General features: G+C 37.3%; 1 protein-coding gene across 4 annotated transcripts in view; it reads left to right on the top strand.

Annotated features, from left to right (window-relative positions):
- Window positions 1-1485: 1485 nt before the first annotated feature.
- Window positions 1486-16534, top strand: part of LOC134542087 (tyrosine-protein kinase Src64B) — an 87880-nt gene continuing 72831 nt past the window's right edge. For 2 of the 4 annotated variants that reach the window (XM_063386053.1, XM_063386028.1), the window contains exon 1: window positions 1486-1728. The gene's annotated coding sequence lies outside the window, so the exon portion shown is untranslated. Of the gene's footprint in view, window positions 1729-12818; window positions 13015-16534 lie in introns of those variants that run through there. The other 2 variants (XM_063386038.1, XM_063386018.1) reach the window with 2 other exon arrangements.

Here is a 16534-nt window from a genome sequence, read left to right as displayed (position 1 = left end):
GATAGTCGCGGGGCTACTATGCTGGAACAGCTTATGCAGACAATGATGTTAACATTTAAAACAGTACATACAAATGAATGTTTTAAAGTTGTTTGCAATCTAATCTCTTACAAACCGTTAAAGTCCCGAAATGTATGTAGGCCCGGTTAGATGAAAACATAATAGTCACAGTCACTTATTATAGCTTGAAACAGTTATTACGTGGTTAGATTGCACGTTAGATGTTACACGTTAAAATAAGATGAAAATTAAATACGTAGATTAACGAGTTAGTACTCGACACACGCGGCTGGCGATTGACGATAATGATTACTTGGCTTCGAAGCCTGAAAACTGCGTAAGACTCATTTACACTGTCCTTAAACTCTGGACATGAAAATTACGTAATACGTAGAAAATCTCCTTGTTGGGATTAAATGATTAAGTAACGAGTCGCACGAAATGACGTACGACTGAGTGGGGTCGGCGCAGAGCGGAAAAAGGATTTGAAGAACTTACACTATTGATGAGACTTGGATGTGGCGCGAAATCTGAAGTCTCTACGTTCGCGGAGCGACCGACCCCTGTGAGCTCCCGATGGCAACTGGCGCGAGAGCGCTGTGCGACCTCGCGCCGAGACACGTGAAGCGCGGGAAAACAGCTCTGACCAGTTTTGGACTTAATTGACATATTTGACAATATATGATTATTGAACAATTTGACATAATTTCCCTTGAATTTATTATCTTTTAATTGTTATTAATTTGGTTGTTTTTGATTTAAAAGAATAATTACTGATTTAATTTAGCGCATTGCCACACCCGGCCGGACGCTCTAATCGACTTAGTGTTCGTCGCAGTGCACTTTCACCCACTCGGCGGACATCACTCTCGGGCGTGTTCGATGCACTTAAGAGTAAGTGTTGTTATGGCATAACGACCTGTGCGAACCAGAGGGAGCACCGACGGTTGGCGTCACATTGTGCATTTAATATAGATCAATATGGCCTTTTACAGCATGTAATTTAAATAAATATTTTCTAAGATATTACAGATTCAAAGTGCAGGGATATTGCGGTTGTGGAGGTACCGGCCGGGGGGCCGGTATATTAAGACATTCTGTAGTATATTTAGTATTAGCATTGCACCTGTGCGAAGCTGGGGCGGGCGCTAGTCACATATATAGATGTGCAAATGTGACATCTTCGGATGTAGTGTAATGCCCGATGCTATCTCTGTATCCTTATTTCTGAACCTATCTTCGCTAGTTTTGGTTGATTACTTATGCCATTGACTAACTTTATGAAAAAATTATTAATTTTCTGGAATACTTGATATTTAAAAAATAAAAGGATATTTAATGCGCTAATACACTATGTTTTCATATAACGTGGTTATTTCATTGATTATAATTAAAATATCTTCTGGGAGAATTTTTTTGTTTACATTTTTAGAAAAATATTTGTCATAGATTAAGAACAATACTGATCTTTTTTTTATTAATCTTATCTTAAATAAATTAAGAAGAATATTTGTGTTTAAATATTAAGCGTTAGTTGCCCATCTTCTGAAAGTATTGTATCGTTGCATGCTAGTTGCTTGCGGAGAATGTCAAAATTGTTTGTATGTTTATATTGTCGCAAAACACAAAAGAAAATAACGTGAAGATGTATGTCGTGTAAAGAGGTTTTTGAAGTCAAGAAGAAGGAATGGCATTTAAAAGTTGGCTTGAATGATACAAAATGATAAGGTAAGTGATAAAGTTGATCTTTTCGCCATTATGTCAGTGTTTGAACTATAAAGCGCAGGTGGAATTACGCCAATGGCATCCAATGTCAGTGACATGACATGAACTAATTTTAATTGGCGTTTTTAATTTTTTGTATGGTTGTGCTAAGTTGATTCTAGATGAATTTTTAAAGATCCCGCTGGTGATAATTTTTTTTATAAATAATTTATTAGCTTGCACAGTATTACGTTAAACCTGATCGTTTGCCGGTAATGTCATGTGTTCATTTATTTTGACTGTGTTGTGTTAAGGTTTGGTTAAGTTAAGCTTAGTACATCTTTCATGTACAGAAATATGCACACTGTCTTGTACAGCTCTCCATTTGTGGCGAACTTGTCTCATAAACGGCGGCCGAGCGTCCTGGCGACAAGTATTAAGAAATCTTACTCTAGCTAAGTGCTTTCAATAAAGATGGTTTTATTTATCACACTGTTTCTTGTACATATGTAGTGTAAAAAAATTAGCTGTGTTAAATATCTAATTTTTAACTTTTATTGCATCCCATTCCAAGTTTGTATGAAAACCTAGAACAAAATTATATGTCACATTGAAAAAGCATCTAAGAATGTATGAATTAATTTCATTGTGGCTTTGTTCAATTCCTTTCGATCTATTTACCATTAATGCCCTTTTATGACTAATTTTTATTGTGTAGCCTTCAGTTTGAACACATTCGTACCCTCATTTGTTAGTGTTTAGATTAGTTGATTTGTGATTTCAGTGAATGTACTTCACACTGAAAACAAAGGAGGCCTATATTGTCCGGTATCTTTCTCACATACTTGCTAAACCTGGGATTAGTTCTTACTTTCTTGACTATCATTTATGTTATCTTTTGTTTTCAAGAAAGAGGATGGTGTGTACCTACTGGGCTTAAGACAATTGTAGAGGGTATCAACGTCACTCCAGTGAAATTATTTATTTACAAATTTTGCTATTGATCTGAAAAAAAAAAACTTTACTTTCCAAGAAATATAATTTTATTTTAAAATTGCTGTACATACTCCATAATTATAATTGCCAATAAATGAAAAAAATTGACCAGTGGTTAAAAGGAATTAAATTGAAAACTCAAAAAACACATGTTTTCATGACTTCCTAAAACAAAAAAAATTCTTGAAATCAGCCATTTATGCAAAAAAAACTCTTGAAGAATGGTAACCAGGCAACTTGAGGTAATTTTGGATAACTATTCAAGTTTTACATCTTTAAAAAATAGTTCCAACAGATTTGTTATATTCTACAAATTTATCTTACTCAACTGGTAAAATAGGCATTGTAATTTCTGCATTATCACAAATTAAATAATGGGAGACATATTGTGTGAATCCCAGGCAGGAATTCTGATGGATGAATAGTAAGGTGATAAAAATTTTCTTATGAAGTTAACCTGGTAAAATAATGAACGTTTGCTTAACTGTTCATAAACAATATCCCAAGTAGCTAACTAGATCATTTTCAATTCAACCCTGCTTTAAGTGAAGCTGATGAAATACACAAACGGTTTGGGGGAAACCTTATAAATTACAAAATTGTCCAAGTTGAGGCATTTTGTTTTAGTGAGATCATGGGAAATGTTAAAGTAATACAGGAATCTTGCAAAAAAAAGTCATTGGTTAATATATGTGTGTATTAAATAGTTTAAATTATTTGTAGTGCAATTTCAAATATATTATTGGTGAATATATGAAATTAATTCAATAAGACACAAAATATTATAAAAAAATAACTTAATCATTCAAAACTATTTTTATTTCTTAACATAATCTCCACAAATATTTTTTTTCTTATCCCATCATTTTATCAGTCACCTAAATTGTATCAACTTGTGACTTATTATTAAAAGACTTTTTCTCATTGATTAGTCTATTTTAATTAAACAAAACATTGCTGAAAACTGTTCTTAATTACATATATTTTTTTACAAATATATCAAAAACTTATTTTAGTTTTTGATCTGTTAGTTTTTAAAAAATTGGTTGGCCCAGCACATTTAAGTAAACGCAGGTTTGTGACAGAGTAAATTGGTGTAACCCTAATGTTTCAGGTATATGTAGGCTACATGGGGAGAACACAAGTGACTTTTGCTAATTGGTGATTTATTTTCCAGTCAGGGTGGTCAAGAGAAACCAAGGACCCTGAGGCAAATAAATTTATTGAGCCACTTCCCCATTACTTAGTGTAACATTTTTCAAACCTCACCATTTACTGAAAACATTTAACATTACCATGGCCATAACTGTAAACGTGACCTGCATGTATTGCATACCTTGTAGGTTTCCAGTGAATTATATTAGCAATATACTTGTAATTTTGTCCTAATCTCAGAGTAAAATCATACATTAAAAATTTTTTAACCTCAACCAGGCCCCCCTAGTGCCCAGGCTCCAGGGATTTGCCCCCTCTGATTTTCCCTCTCGACAGCCCTGGTTCCAGTTAAAGAAGAGCTGCAGACATTAACAACTAGGCTCACAAACAAATCAATAACTAATATGGTTAAAGATGTAATCATGATGCTAATCTTCTTCGTGACCAAGGCAGTACCTATGAAACAAAATAATCGCATGTTACCAATAAACAGTGCCTAAGTTAATTTTTTTGACCTCGAAAATTTCTGTAAAAATTTAATCACAAATAATACAATAAAATGTTATTACAAATTCAGATTAGTCCTTTATTTCCTGAAAGGAACATGGAATTTTAATTTCAAGTTGTCACAGTCCATCACAATAAATAAAATTATGCTTTATTCATAATCATTATGAATAGATATCTGTGCTCACTACCACTTTATGACATCATAAATTATAATTATGTGTGATTAATTATTTTTCGTTGTATCTGGTTTCAGTGTAATGTTTTATATGTATGAAGCCCCATCTACAAGGGAGCAACTTTGTCACGCTGCATATCTATGTTTTGTGTAGGCACTGTGTTGTGGGACACTGTGAACTATTACTTCATGAATGAATTATAGTTACTATAGGTAATTGGACAACTATTATTATTATGTTTATACGGGCGCCACACTTTAACATTACTATATTACTCATAAATATTTCCACTGCTATAAGTGGTTTTCAATTGCGGCTTATGCCCAAAGTTACCCATTTACAATATTGATAGTTTGACACACACAAGGTTATTTACACTGAGAACCAAGGTTGCTTACCCATAACTCATATGAAATCACATAAAATATAAATTATCTATATAGTTATGTTGGGCACAAACGAAAGCAAAAGTTCATTTATGATAAATAATAATACTTAAAGTGAATTAAAAATCAACTAACTCAGTTACCTCAGATCACACAAGAATCTTTAAATCGAGACTACTAGGTGAAAGTTAAGATAATTATGTTGTGCCACAACGAAAACCAAAGGCATTAACAGGAACAATAAGTTACTAGGCCGAAACAGTTAATAGAAGGGGCTCACTGAACACAAAACTTCAGCCCAAATACGAGTCAACACCGCCAAATGGAAGTTTCACCGCACCGGGAAATGGAACAACCGGCAGAATCGAATACATAACTCGAACTTCTGGGGCGGGAAATGGAGTCGTCATTTTGGGTGCCATTTTTGTGGCTGTTCCCCGCCGCGCTGCCACTGTTGATAAAGCGGAGGTGATTTCTGAGCTTGTGCCTTTTCTGGTTCAGTGGTATTAATCAGCCCCTGCTGCTCTAGCCTGGCGAATGCCAGTAACTGTTCTCTAAACTCTGTAATATTCGAAAAATTCCTACCAGTTAACTGTAACTGGTACTTGTGGGGTAGTTCAAGAAACATGGAAATAAATTCCTCGTCATTCATTGGTAGGTCTAAGTACCTGGTACGTTCAAACATGCTCGAGAGATAGGCTTCCAGAAACTTATGTTTTTTATAGTCGAATTTTTCCCCATGCAGCCTGGCTCTTAAGTGGCCCTGTATTCGCACACTCCAGAACTGCTGCTTGAATTGGGTTTGGAAGTCTGCGTATGTGTGGGTCGAAGTTTGTATTACTTCCCACCAGTAATACGCATGTTCGCGGAGGGCAGTGTTCAGGCATTTTAATTTCTCCTCGTCATTCAGCTTAAACATGGCTGAATACTCCTCAAATTTTTTTAAAAACCGCATGGGGTTTTAATTTTCCCCACCTGCGAAACGAGGCATGGCCTCTGACCACAATCTGGCCGGGTGGTGCACAATGGCCACTTGGTCAAGTGCAGGAGAAAGGCTAGAATGTGCCGCATGTGGTGTAGTAACTGGTGAAGCAGGCTCTGGCACGTTACTAGGGATAGCTATGGGCGTAACTGCGGTAGTGATGGGTCTATCCATCAGGTTGTCCAACCTGAGGGTAAGCATGCGATTTTCCAGATTACCTACTCGCTTTTCTAGTTGGTGTCCTAGCTCATCCGTTTTGTGTGAAATTTGTGCCATTTGTTCGTGCACCTGTTGACTAGTGTGGTCCAAGCTGCAGTGGTTTTGTGCAGCCTGTTGGGCCACTTGTTCTAAGCGTTCTGACACACTGCCTAACTCCTCCTGTATCTTCTGTGTGGTGTCTTGGCATTGATTCTGAAGATGGGCTAACTTCTGATCAGTGTTAAACTCTAGTGTTGTTATCCGGTTGGTTACAACTGATACTGACTCCCTAACCTCCTGCAGCTCTAACTTGAGGTTACTCTCGAAGCTGAGGATACTTTGCTGTATGCCAGTCAGTTGTGCAGTATAGGAATCTATCCTGACACTGGTTTCAGCAGCGTTGACATCTAACCTGGCAGTATTAGAGTCTAATTTGGCCGTGTTAGAGTCTAATTTGGCATTCAATTCAGCAGTGTTGGCATCTAACCTGGCCATGAGTCCCTGGAGCATGTTATTTAAGTCAATATTGCCACTAGGAGTAGGAACTTAAACTGAGATAATTTCTAAGTGTTCCGTGGGCTGATTAGATTCGTTTCCCTCTATCTCTTGTGTTATCATAATAGGAATTGTCTCTCTGTTCTCGGACATGCTGCTGTCCCTAGATCCGGTATTGCCTCGGTTATGACACCTCCCTCTGGTATTCATGATTATACTCAACAAAATATCGGGCCCCACGTTGAGCGCCACTCTGAACTATTACTTCATGAATGAATTATAGTTACTATAGGTAATTGGACAACTATTATTATTATGTTTATACGGGCGCCACACTTTAACATTACTATATTACTCATAAATATTTCCACTGCTATAAGTGGTTTTCAATTGCGGCTTATGCCCAAAGTTACCCATTTACAATATTAATAGTTTGACACACACAAGGTTATTTACACTGAGAACCAAGGTTGCTTACCCATAATTCATATGAAATCACATAAAATATAAGTTATCTATATAGTTATGTTGGGCACAAACGAAAGCAAAAGTTCATTTATGATGAATAATAATACTTAAAGTGAATTAAAAATCAACTAACTCAGTTACCTCGGATCACACAAGAATCTTTAAATCGAGACTACTAGGTGAAAGTTAAGATAATTATGTTGTGCCATAACGAAAACCAGAGGCATTAACAGGAACAATAAGTTACTAGGCCGAAACAGTTAATAGAAGGGGCTTACTGAACACAAAACTTCAGGCCTAAATACATTAAACTTTCGTACCTTATATTTCCGTAGATAAAGGTAGCCCCGGTAATTAAATATTACCGTATCATTCGCCCTGGCTCAGGGGCGCAACAGTTCACTTATTCAGTGAAATATCTGCTGAAAATATAGCTGAATTCCGCGTCGGAAATGTCCGACGCGGCCACACACACCAGCCACAAAAATGGCACCAAAGAAACTTCCTTCTTCATTGTTCTCTCCAAAATTTTATCGTCAAATTTTCCTCAATACCTAAATTTTCCATTTAAAATGTCCGCCGATCCATAGACAAATCACCTTCTCTTAATCAGTTCTCTTTTCCAACCATTAAAACATAGAGAAATTGTTACTGCTCTGAGCAATAAACTCTAGAGATTATTACAATTGAAAGACATATAAACAAACACTGAGAAATATTTAAACTAAAGTTTCAGTGTTCTGAGATACTTAGTATTATCACAACTGCTGCCCCCAAATACTTCTTAGGTACCTACTTTATGTATTTCACATATTCTGTTTTAAAATAAATTTCAATACATATGTTAACTGTAATGCTTAGGGGTAGTAAAATTTTTCTAGCCTCTGTAGAATCACCATACAATAGACAATTCAGACCTTTTTATCTGTTGTGCAGGAAGCAAATGGAGCAGCTTGCTTGGCAGTTGCAGGATTTTCCTAGTCAGATTGGTGCTATCACTCTTCCTGTCACAAGCAGAAGTATTCTCTTTTGATAACAGTGTCAGCCCGGAGTGCAGTCGAGATTGCTACATCTTGTCATGCAAAACTCGTGCAAATTTGTGGCATTGGGATTTTTTTTTATTATATTCGTGGGGGTAGGTGAAATTGACTAGACTGAGCTGGGTGACCGGGGTATTCGATCAAGACACTGATTTCCGGGTTGCTTATGGAGGATCTGGTGGAATAGTTTATGTAGGGTACCATGTGGACTCAAGCCTCGTGAAATCCGAGCAGGATTTTAATAAGGTGCCACATTCGAGGTGGACATACATATATGAGAAAGGTGATACGATTGGAAGATTTTCTGAGAGGTCAGAAACAGGGAGTTTGGGAATATTACCATGACAAGGAGGTTACGATGGAAATTATGGTAGTGAGGTAAGTTTACTATTGGCAGGGACAGCAACGAAGTAAGAAAATGGGATCCAGAAAAAATTCTAGAGATAGGAGAGTGGATAGGGGAAATATTCGCTGGTCATAAAAACGACCGGGAAGGGTGTGTTAACAAGGAATGTGGTTCTCTTTAGGAGGAGTTTAGGAGAAAAGTGTGGACTGCTTGCCACTGGACTTGCGCCCAACAGCAGCAGGCTTCAAACCTAATTCAAATAAATATTTCGTGTGCCGTGGTAGAAGGACCTGGAGGTTCAACGGGCAGTGTGGAAGAGGCGGAAGGCGAAGGACAGGTGACAGGTGCCCGAGTTAGAGGTGCAGCCTCGTGTGTTTAGGCGGGAAGGTGGACACACAGGAATTATATGTATAGAGTCTTTGGGTGGGGCACACTTAAGGATGAAGGCACCTAGTCATGGGTGTATTTGTGTTTGTGAGGCGGGACGATAAGTGCGACGGTCGCTGGTTCTTCTAGCGTGGTGTCGCCCCTCCAAGCACAAGGTTGTGGACTGGCGCGAATTCTTTTCGTCGTGTATAGACCAACTATGATATTTGAGCAGTAACCATAACATTATATGATGGAGAAACGAAGATAGAGGTGTAAAGCAAATCCCTTGGGTGCTTTCAAGAATCTGTACAGGATGGTTTATGCCTAAAAATTGTTCTGAAAACACGCATATTAGCCATTTTCATTCTCAAAAAATACATTTTAAAAACGATATATGGAAATAGACCTCATACATTCTAAGCACATTCTTAAATTATTTTCGTAAACAGACCTCACTCGATTAAGGCTGTTCAAGATAGGGCACTGGCATATGTTGGGAAATAGGCGACGGAGGTGGTTTACAAAGGGAGAATCATGAGTGGAAACTGCAAAATTCTTGAGAAAGATTGAATTTAGTAGGTACTCGCGAACTGAGCGCTTGCGAAGGCAAATTAGAATTTGAAGAGGAAATGGAAAGGTTTGGAAGTGTAAAAGCTGGAATGAAAACTGCGGAATGGTAGTAAAGTCTCAAGTGATTAATCAATAATCAACTTTTATTATCTTCAAACTGTGCTGTAATTGGAAACTTAGATGTTGTGTTGACTGAAAGTCCTTGTGTTTGAAAAGCACAATAGAAGTCATGGAGAAGTCACTATGCTAGGTGAAGGAATATGCCATGAATAGTTAGAGCACTGAATAGCGGCATTATGGAAAAAGGTGCATTCCCCCTGGTCGCCATGCTGACATTTCCCCCATTTTCCGGGAGTGGTTAGGGGGGAAAACACATTTTAAATTAGCACTTTTCTCCTGTTCCTCCAGGAAGCAGAGGGGAAACTTCCAGTAGGCATATGTAGGCGTGAGATTGCCCCGAGACACCCCACCCCCCCAAGGCCTGGAATTATGAAGCCCCGTTAATGTGCTTGGAAAAATTGTAACTGTGAAACGGAAATTATAAACATTACTCTCCCCTTCTGTTGGAAATCCTACTGCAGGGAAACGTACTAGGGGAATTACCATTATTTCTAATACACCATATATAGTTATAAGCTTTAATTGGTGCCAATAATATATTTTCGGAAACATTTCTCGCGCGTGATCTGTTGAATTGACTTATGATTGCAACTACAACCAACCAACTTCAGAAGTTCTGTCTGTAGTCTCTAAGTTAACCTGAAAACTGCTGGGGTTGACGGCGCTTACCACCGACGTATTCTTTACACAACTTTCCCAAAAACGGAGGGCGAAATTGTTGTACTCATTCAATAGTATGTTTGTAGATTTCCGGTGGTAATATTTCCTGATGGTAGTTTCCTCGCTGTTACTTTTCCCCAGCCCGTAAATAGAAAGCAACCATCCCAGCATTTTTCTGGAGTGATGTCGGGTAAATGCAGTCTGCCATCAACCATACTTTGACAGCATTTTTTTTTTACATAGTCATACACATTATAGAATGGCGATTCCATGGTTCTGTTTGAACTAGGCCAGCTGTGGGGATGGTGAAGGCTGGGTTTTCTTTATTTATTTTAGAATATTACAAAATGGGTAAAACATAAAATTGTGAGCGAGTCTGTCAGTACTCGCCAGAGACGTATAAACATCTAACCACGGCAACGAGCAAATGCATGTGTTCTCACGTTGTAAATAACCTTATAATACGACACTCGGACACGCAATTTAACATAAAATTCTTTCAAATAATGTCGAACGTGAGAAATAAACGAAAAGCAATAATTTTAGGGTAAAATGGTGAAAATTCTTTTCATCTTTTAAACATTATGTAATTATAATTATGCTAAACGAGATGGCACTTTTGATTTCTCAGGGCTAGCCGAACAGGAGTACCGAACGCGTCGCATGTAAATTCAACGCTGAACCTGTGACTTCCCCCTTAGACAGGAATTATCATCGCCTACGTTTTTGAGGTTTTACTTTAGGCGCGTTCGAGGACGAAGTCGTGTTGGGGGGAGGGGGGATTCAAGGCGTCCGGACCTTTCCCTTCAAGGATTGATTTAAATGAAAAAAAAAAAGTGAAGATAGAATACGAAAATTACAGCAACTTAGCTACATAAGGTTATAAAGAACTTTATTTGGACGGATTATTGCAATCCTTATAGTGAGCTACATACTATAAATGCATTTCCTCCCACAGCTAGCCCTACATGCCTCATACACAGAAGCGACAGGAATTGTTTGCGGGATGTCAGTTTGCATACGTGTTAGTTATAAGCATGTCTTCCATACAAACTGGACATTTGTGTTTTATATATTAAATATCATTAATATATATTGTCTTTATGGCTTGTTTTAACGAAAACATCAAACAATTGACTTATAAAAGTACTAAGAACAATTAAATAAGAACCAAAATGTAAAATGTTCAGTTTTATTTTCTCAAGAAAAATCATTAAAATGTCCATGTGCAAACATTGGACTGCTAAAAGTATACTCTTCTCTGATATGTTAGTGTAACAGTTTTCTTGTAAAATTCATTTAAAAAGAAGACATTTATAAAAAATGTTTTAATGTTTGTCCTGGGCCCTCCCCCCTCCACAAAATCTTGGCTACGGCCCTGGCCGTAGAGGGGAGAAATTTTAGTATGCACCATAAATGCAATGAAATAAGCTCGCATTACACAACAGAAATTTAACACGCTGAAAGTTCAATGCACATGCATGTATCAACTACTATAACCACGAACCAAAGACGTCAAGATGCCGGACCCACGCGTGGCAACATGCACCCGTATATATTAACTTTCACGAACATCGGGGAATGTACTAAGCGTATAGGCGTGCCGAAGTAAACTTTATGGTAGCTAAACTATCTTGGAATACATTCTGTAAACTTGATTATTGGTAACAAGATGTAATAGCAACTTTAAATATACATATAATTTAGTAGCCGGTAAATTGTGTTGGAACAAACTTGGCGTCAAAGATTTTTTACTTTTTGTTGGTTCTCTAAAGCATTTCGAACGCGGCGCTATCGTTCAAATATTTTTCAAACTGAAAGTTGCATTCCAAAAGATACATTAAAACAAAATGCATCTGAAACACATTAAAACGCATACTATAACACTGAGTACATGTATGTGTATTTGTTTAAAAGACAGAAATAAGTATGTAAATACTTCCTATAAACAAATCTTAACCTTATTGAGCAGAATCTATATATATATATATATATATATATATATATATATGTGTGTGTGTGTGTGTGTGTGTGTGTGTATGTGTGTGTGTGTATGTATGTATGTATATTTTAAGAGTAAATATCTAATCACGAAATTATTTTATTCAACGTGGTGTTGAATGCATTTAGGCTAACAATTTGTTGCGTCGGTACAGTATGACGAACTCTGTGCTCTCTCTGTATTTCTGTGTAAACTAAGGCGTATTTTTAAGTGGTCATCATTTCTTTGTATGACTATTAATTATAACATAAAGTATCAAAAGATAATTGTTCTATTATAAAGTTTACTTTGGTACTCCGATACGCTTAGTATATCCCCCGATGGATGTTCGCGAAAGTTATTATATACGGATGAATCGTGCGGGTCCGCCATATTCTCGAGATTTCTGAAACTTACACAGATGGCAGCACCGTGTTTAGGAACACGTTTCCGTTCCAATCAACTTTCGTTCCATTCACGATATTACTCCTACCAAATGCCGTATTCCGAGAGCTAAGATGTTAACACGTTAAAAAAAAAAGAGGAAAAGGGGGGGGGGGGGGAATTAGAAATTCTGGCGAGAGAAAAGTGAGAAAATGTTGATAAGAGATTAGTGTGGTACTGACGATGTCGCTGGTGGCCGGGACGCGACGGGTCATGCACGACAGCGTGCGGGCGTGCCGAGCGGTGTTGCGTCACGGATGGCTTTGTGCCTCGACCTTCCGCGACGAGGCGACGGCTTGCGGCCGGATGAGATACCACGAGAGGAAGCAGGAGCCCCGACTGTCCGTCGTCCTGCCAGTTGCGCTCCGGCGCCCCGCGACTGTTGCGATGCGCGAGCTTCGTCCAGCGCCGCAGGTAACGTCTCCACCGTGTCTCGCCGGAGACTTACCAGAAGTTCGACTGGAAACTCAGCTCAATTCGTTGCTCTCCAAATTACATTGTGCGCAGAGTAGAGCTTTTTCGTAATTGCATGGTGTCCACATTTTGGAAAACCAGGGAAGTTATAATTGGTCCGGGAAAATCAAGGAAAATTACTTGAAATCCTGAAATAGTCATGGCGATTCTCCGGTGGTAGTAATTTGAGGATTAAATGTCATGATCTAGTCTGCCATCACCCAGCCTCTGAAAGTGTGTGTGTGTGTTTTTATTTCCAGGTTGTGTTTTATTGCATAGTCATACACACTATAAAATGAGGCATGCAGGTTCTGTTCAAACTGGGCCAGCTGTGAGGGGTGATGGATGATGGAATTTCTTATTTTCGTTAAGAAAATTGTAAATTATTAAAAAAATGTAAATTATAAAAAAAATAGGAAAAAATTAAAGTTTCTGTGAAGGAAAAGTCAGGGAGATTTCATAAAGATTCAAGTGGACACACTGAATTTTCTAAAAAGAAAACAAGGTTTGGATCACTAATAAAATATATTGAATAGTTCGAAAGTATTAGTTTTTACTTGGGGGGGGGGGGGGGGAGATAGAGAGTTACTACAGCTGCTGTAGTATTCAAATAATTGCAAGTAAAGAAGACCGATGAACTGTGCTTGGGGGGCAGGGGAGGGGTTATAGGAAGGCAGTACTCTCGACCGCCCACTTGCGGAAGTGGAAGAATCCAGGCGTGACCTCGCCGGGAATCGAACCCGGATCGCCGCAATGGGAGGCAGTCACCTGACCGCTCGACCGCCGTCGCGCGGAGCTGAGCTGATTGCTTGCTTGTGCGGTGTGTGCGCGCGCTTTGGTTTCTTTCCTCTCCCCTTTTTTTGTACTGTGGAGGAAATTGTTTTTCTTCACTGTCGCCTGTTGGTGAGGCGGGGTGGTAAGCGCGACGCCCGCAGGTGCAGCTAGTTCGATATCGCCTCTAAGCGCGACACTGGACAGGAGCGGCGGTGACCATAACATTTTAAGATAAAATTGTATTGCAAGTTCCTTGAGTGCTTTCGAGTATCTCTACCGGGAGTATCATGCCTAGAAATTATTCCGAAAAAATGAATTTTAGCCATTTTCATACGAAAAACTCATGCGACCCCAGCGTATGTTTTTCGCAAACAGACACCACTCTGCTATCTTGAGTAGTTTTCAAATCGTGTGGTTTTTTCTGAAGCTCTGCACATCGTGTGTGTGCCTGGGTGGGCGTTGTTGGTGGTGTGCTCGAATAGTTGTATTCGGGGCTTTTTTACGATGACATGTGATGTGGATCATAGACCCAGCGTTTGCACCACAAACTTTCAGGCCAAAGGGTCTCCATTTGTTTAGATCTACATTTGCCCACCAGTGTCTTCCTGGCTAAATATCGTTTCTTTAACAGCGATATGCAAGACTACACTCACGCATTTTATGGAAACTTCTCATAATCAACTGTTCAATATTTACGTTACTTACAGCTACGTAGAACTTATCGTGTGTGCGCATGTTAAATCACCTTCCTTTGTGAAATAAATAATATTTTTCTCTGACCGCTAAACTTTTTCAGCTGGAGTAGACACAATGCAAAACCATGCTTCAAAAGATCTAACTGCAGATGGTTGAGAAATCATTAGGCCTACAACAGACATCTCCCAGCTGTTCGATGTTGACCTCAAAAGTCAGTGTTGGCGACGTATACAAAGCTGCTTACGCAATATCCCAAACATTTGCTGTACACGCTTTATTCTTCGGCGCACGTGTAGGCTGTGTTTATCGTAATGAAAAACATGCAACAAGCGGCGGTTGTGCAAAGCTGTGCAAACTCATAGATTTTTTCTACTTCCATTTTGTCTAATGCAAGCAAAATGGATTGACTTAGTTTATTTGAGTTGCTGGTTGTATGAATGTTATGGATCTTGCAGAAATTGATTTAAATTTTCAGACGACACTTGTTTTATTTGACTTTATAGTGCATTTTTTTATGGACGACGGATACGCAAGAGTGTTGAAAAAATATAATTATGATATGCCATCAATGCCACCAAAAACAAATGAAATCGAAATGCCTGTATGTGATTCCCGAATTATTATACATTAAATATATTTCTTGTTGGAAAATAATATACATAAGCCAAATTTTAATAAAAATATTTTTGAAGCTATAGTTCTTTAGGCGCGTTATGAAAAATATTATGAGAGTTAATTTTTACAATGCGCGCGCACCATGCAACGAAATTTGGCAGGATGAAAAAAGCTACATAAAAATAAAAATTGTTATAGCCCTATGTCCTTTTAAATTATATATTGTATTGATTGATATTGAATACTGGTCCATATAATTATAAACATTCATTTAGTGTGAATATTAGTGATAGAAATTGTGATAAATCTTTTCAAGTGTATTTATATAAATAAGTGAGATTATGTTGCCGTATCTATAATTTATTTTCAATATAAATTATTACATTATTATTTAATAATTAATTAAAATTGATCAATTAGAGTACTTACATGTTCAACACAGTTATTGATTTTCATTATTAATTATAATTTATCTCAATTATTTTACTAAATTAAATAATTAATTTAATGGAATTTTTACTTTACCAACCGTATTTATATCACTCCAATCCTTTTATTATTTTATTTCTATAAATTATTTGCATCCAAAATTAAAGTTAGTTTTTATTATGCAAGTATAATTTCTAACGCACGCACATAAGTACATGTATCCATTTTTTATATGTACCAAATGATTTAACTAAACAGCTGCTGATCCTAGTGACTTGAAATTCGAGAAATTTATAGTAGAGTAGCCCCAGTATTGATTTAGTCTTTTATTGTGACATTTAAAACTTTTAGGAAGATTGGGTAATTTTGTACTGGAAATTGATTGATGTAAATCATTAAGACGCAAAGCAAAAATTCTCTGAACCTTTCTTTTATACAAATTGTGTGTTTACTAATAAACACATTGTTTTGAAATATTTTCTTTAATATTTAACTAGACACAAAATACCTTTCTAATTATAGAATTCAAAATAAAAACTTATATTCATGCAATCTAATTGTAAGTCTTATTAATTCTACTTTGAGTGTTAGGAAAAAACTATTAATTTATAAGCCAGTAAATTAACCCCATTCAATAACATTGCTTATTTTTAACTGTTGGTCTTTAAAAAATTTTAATCGCGTTACAGAACAATTAATGTGCCTTTAATTTTTAGTGTGCATACTAATAAACAATAATTGTTAATATTTTTTTTATCTAAATAACATGTGCGGATTTGTCTGTTCACGCAAACAAGTCGCAGGCACATCTAGTTAAAAAAAAAGTTATTGAACCCACTATAACTGGTCTTATTAACCTCAAATACATACAATCATGTCAATAGAAAACAAACGGTTACAAAAAATAGGTGCATGTACTAATGTATGTACATTAAAAGTTATATTACATGGCGTAGTAAAAAACTAA

The sequence above is a fragment of the Bacillus rossius genome, chromosome 1 (assembly GCF_032445375.1).
Source record: "Bacillus rossius redtenbacheri isolate Brsri chromosome 1, Brsri_v3, whole genome shotgun sequence".
NCBI classification, from domain to species: Eukaryota; Metazoa; Arthropoda; class Insecta; order Phasmatodea; family Bacillidae; genus Bacillus; species Bacillus rossius.
The sequence above is the reverse complement of the archived record's forward strand: the minus strand, read 5'-3'. Positions and strand labels throughout refer to the sequence as shown.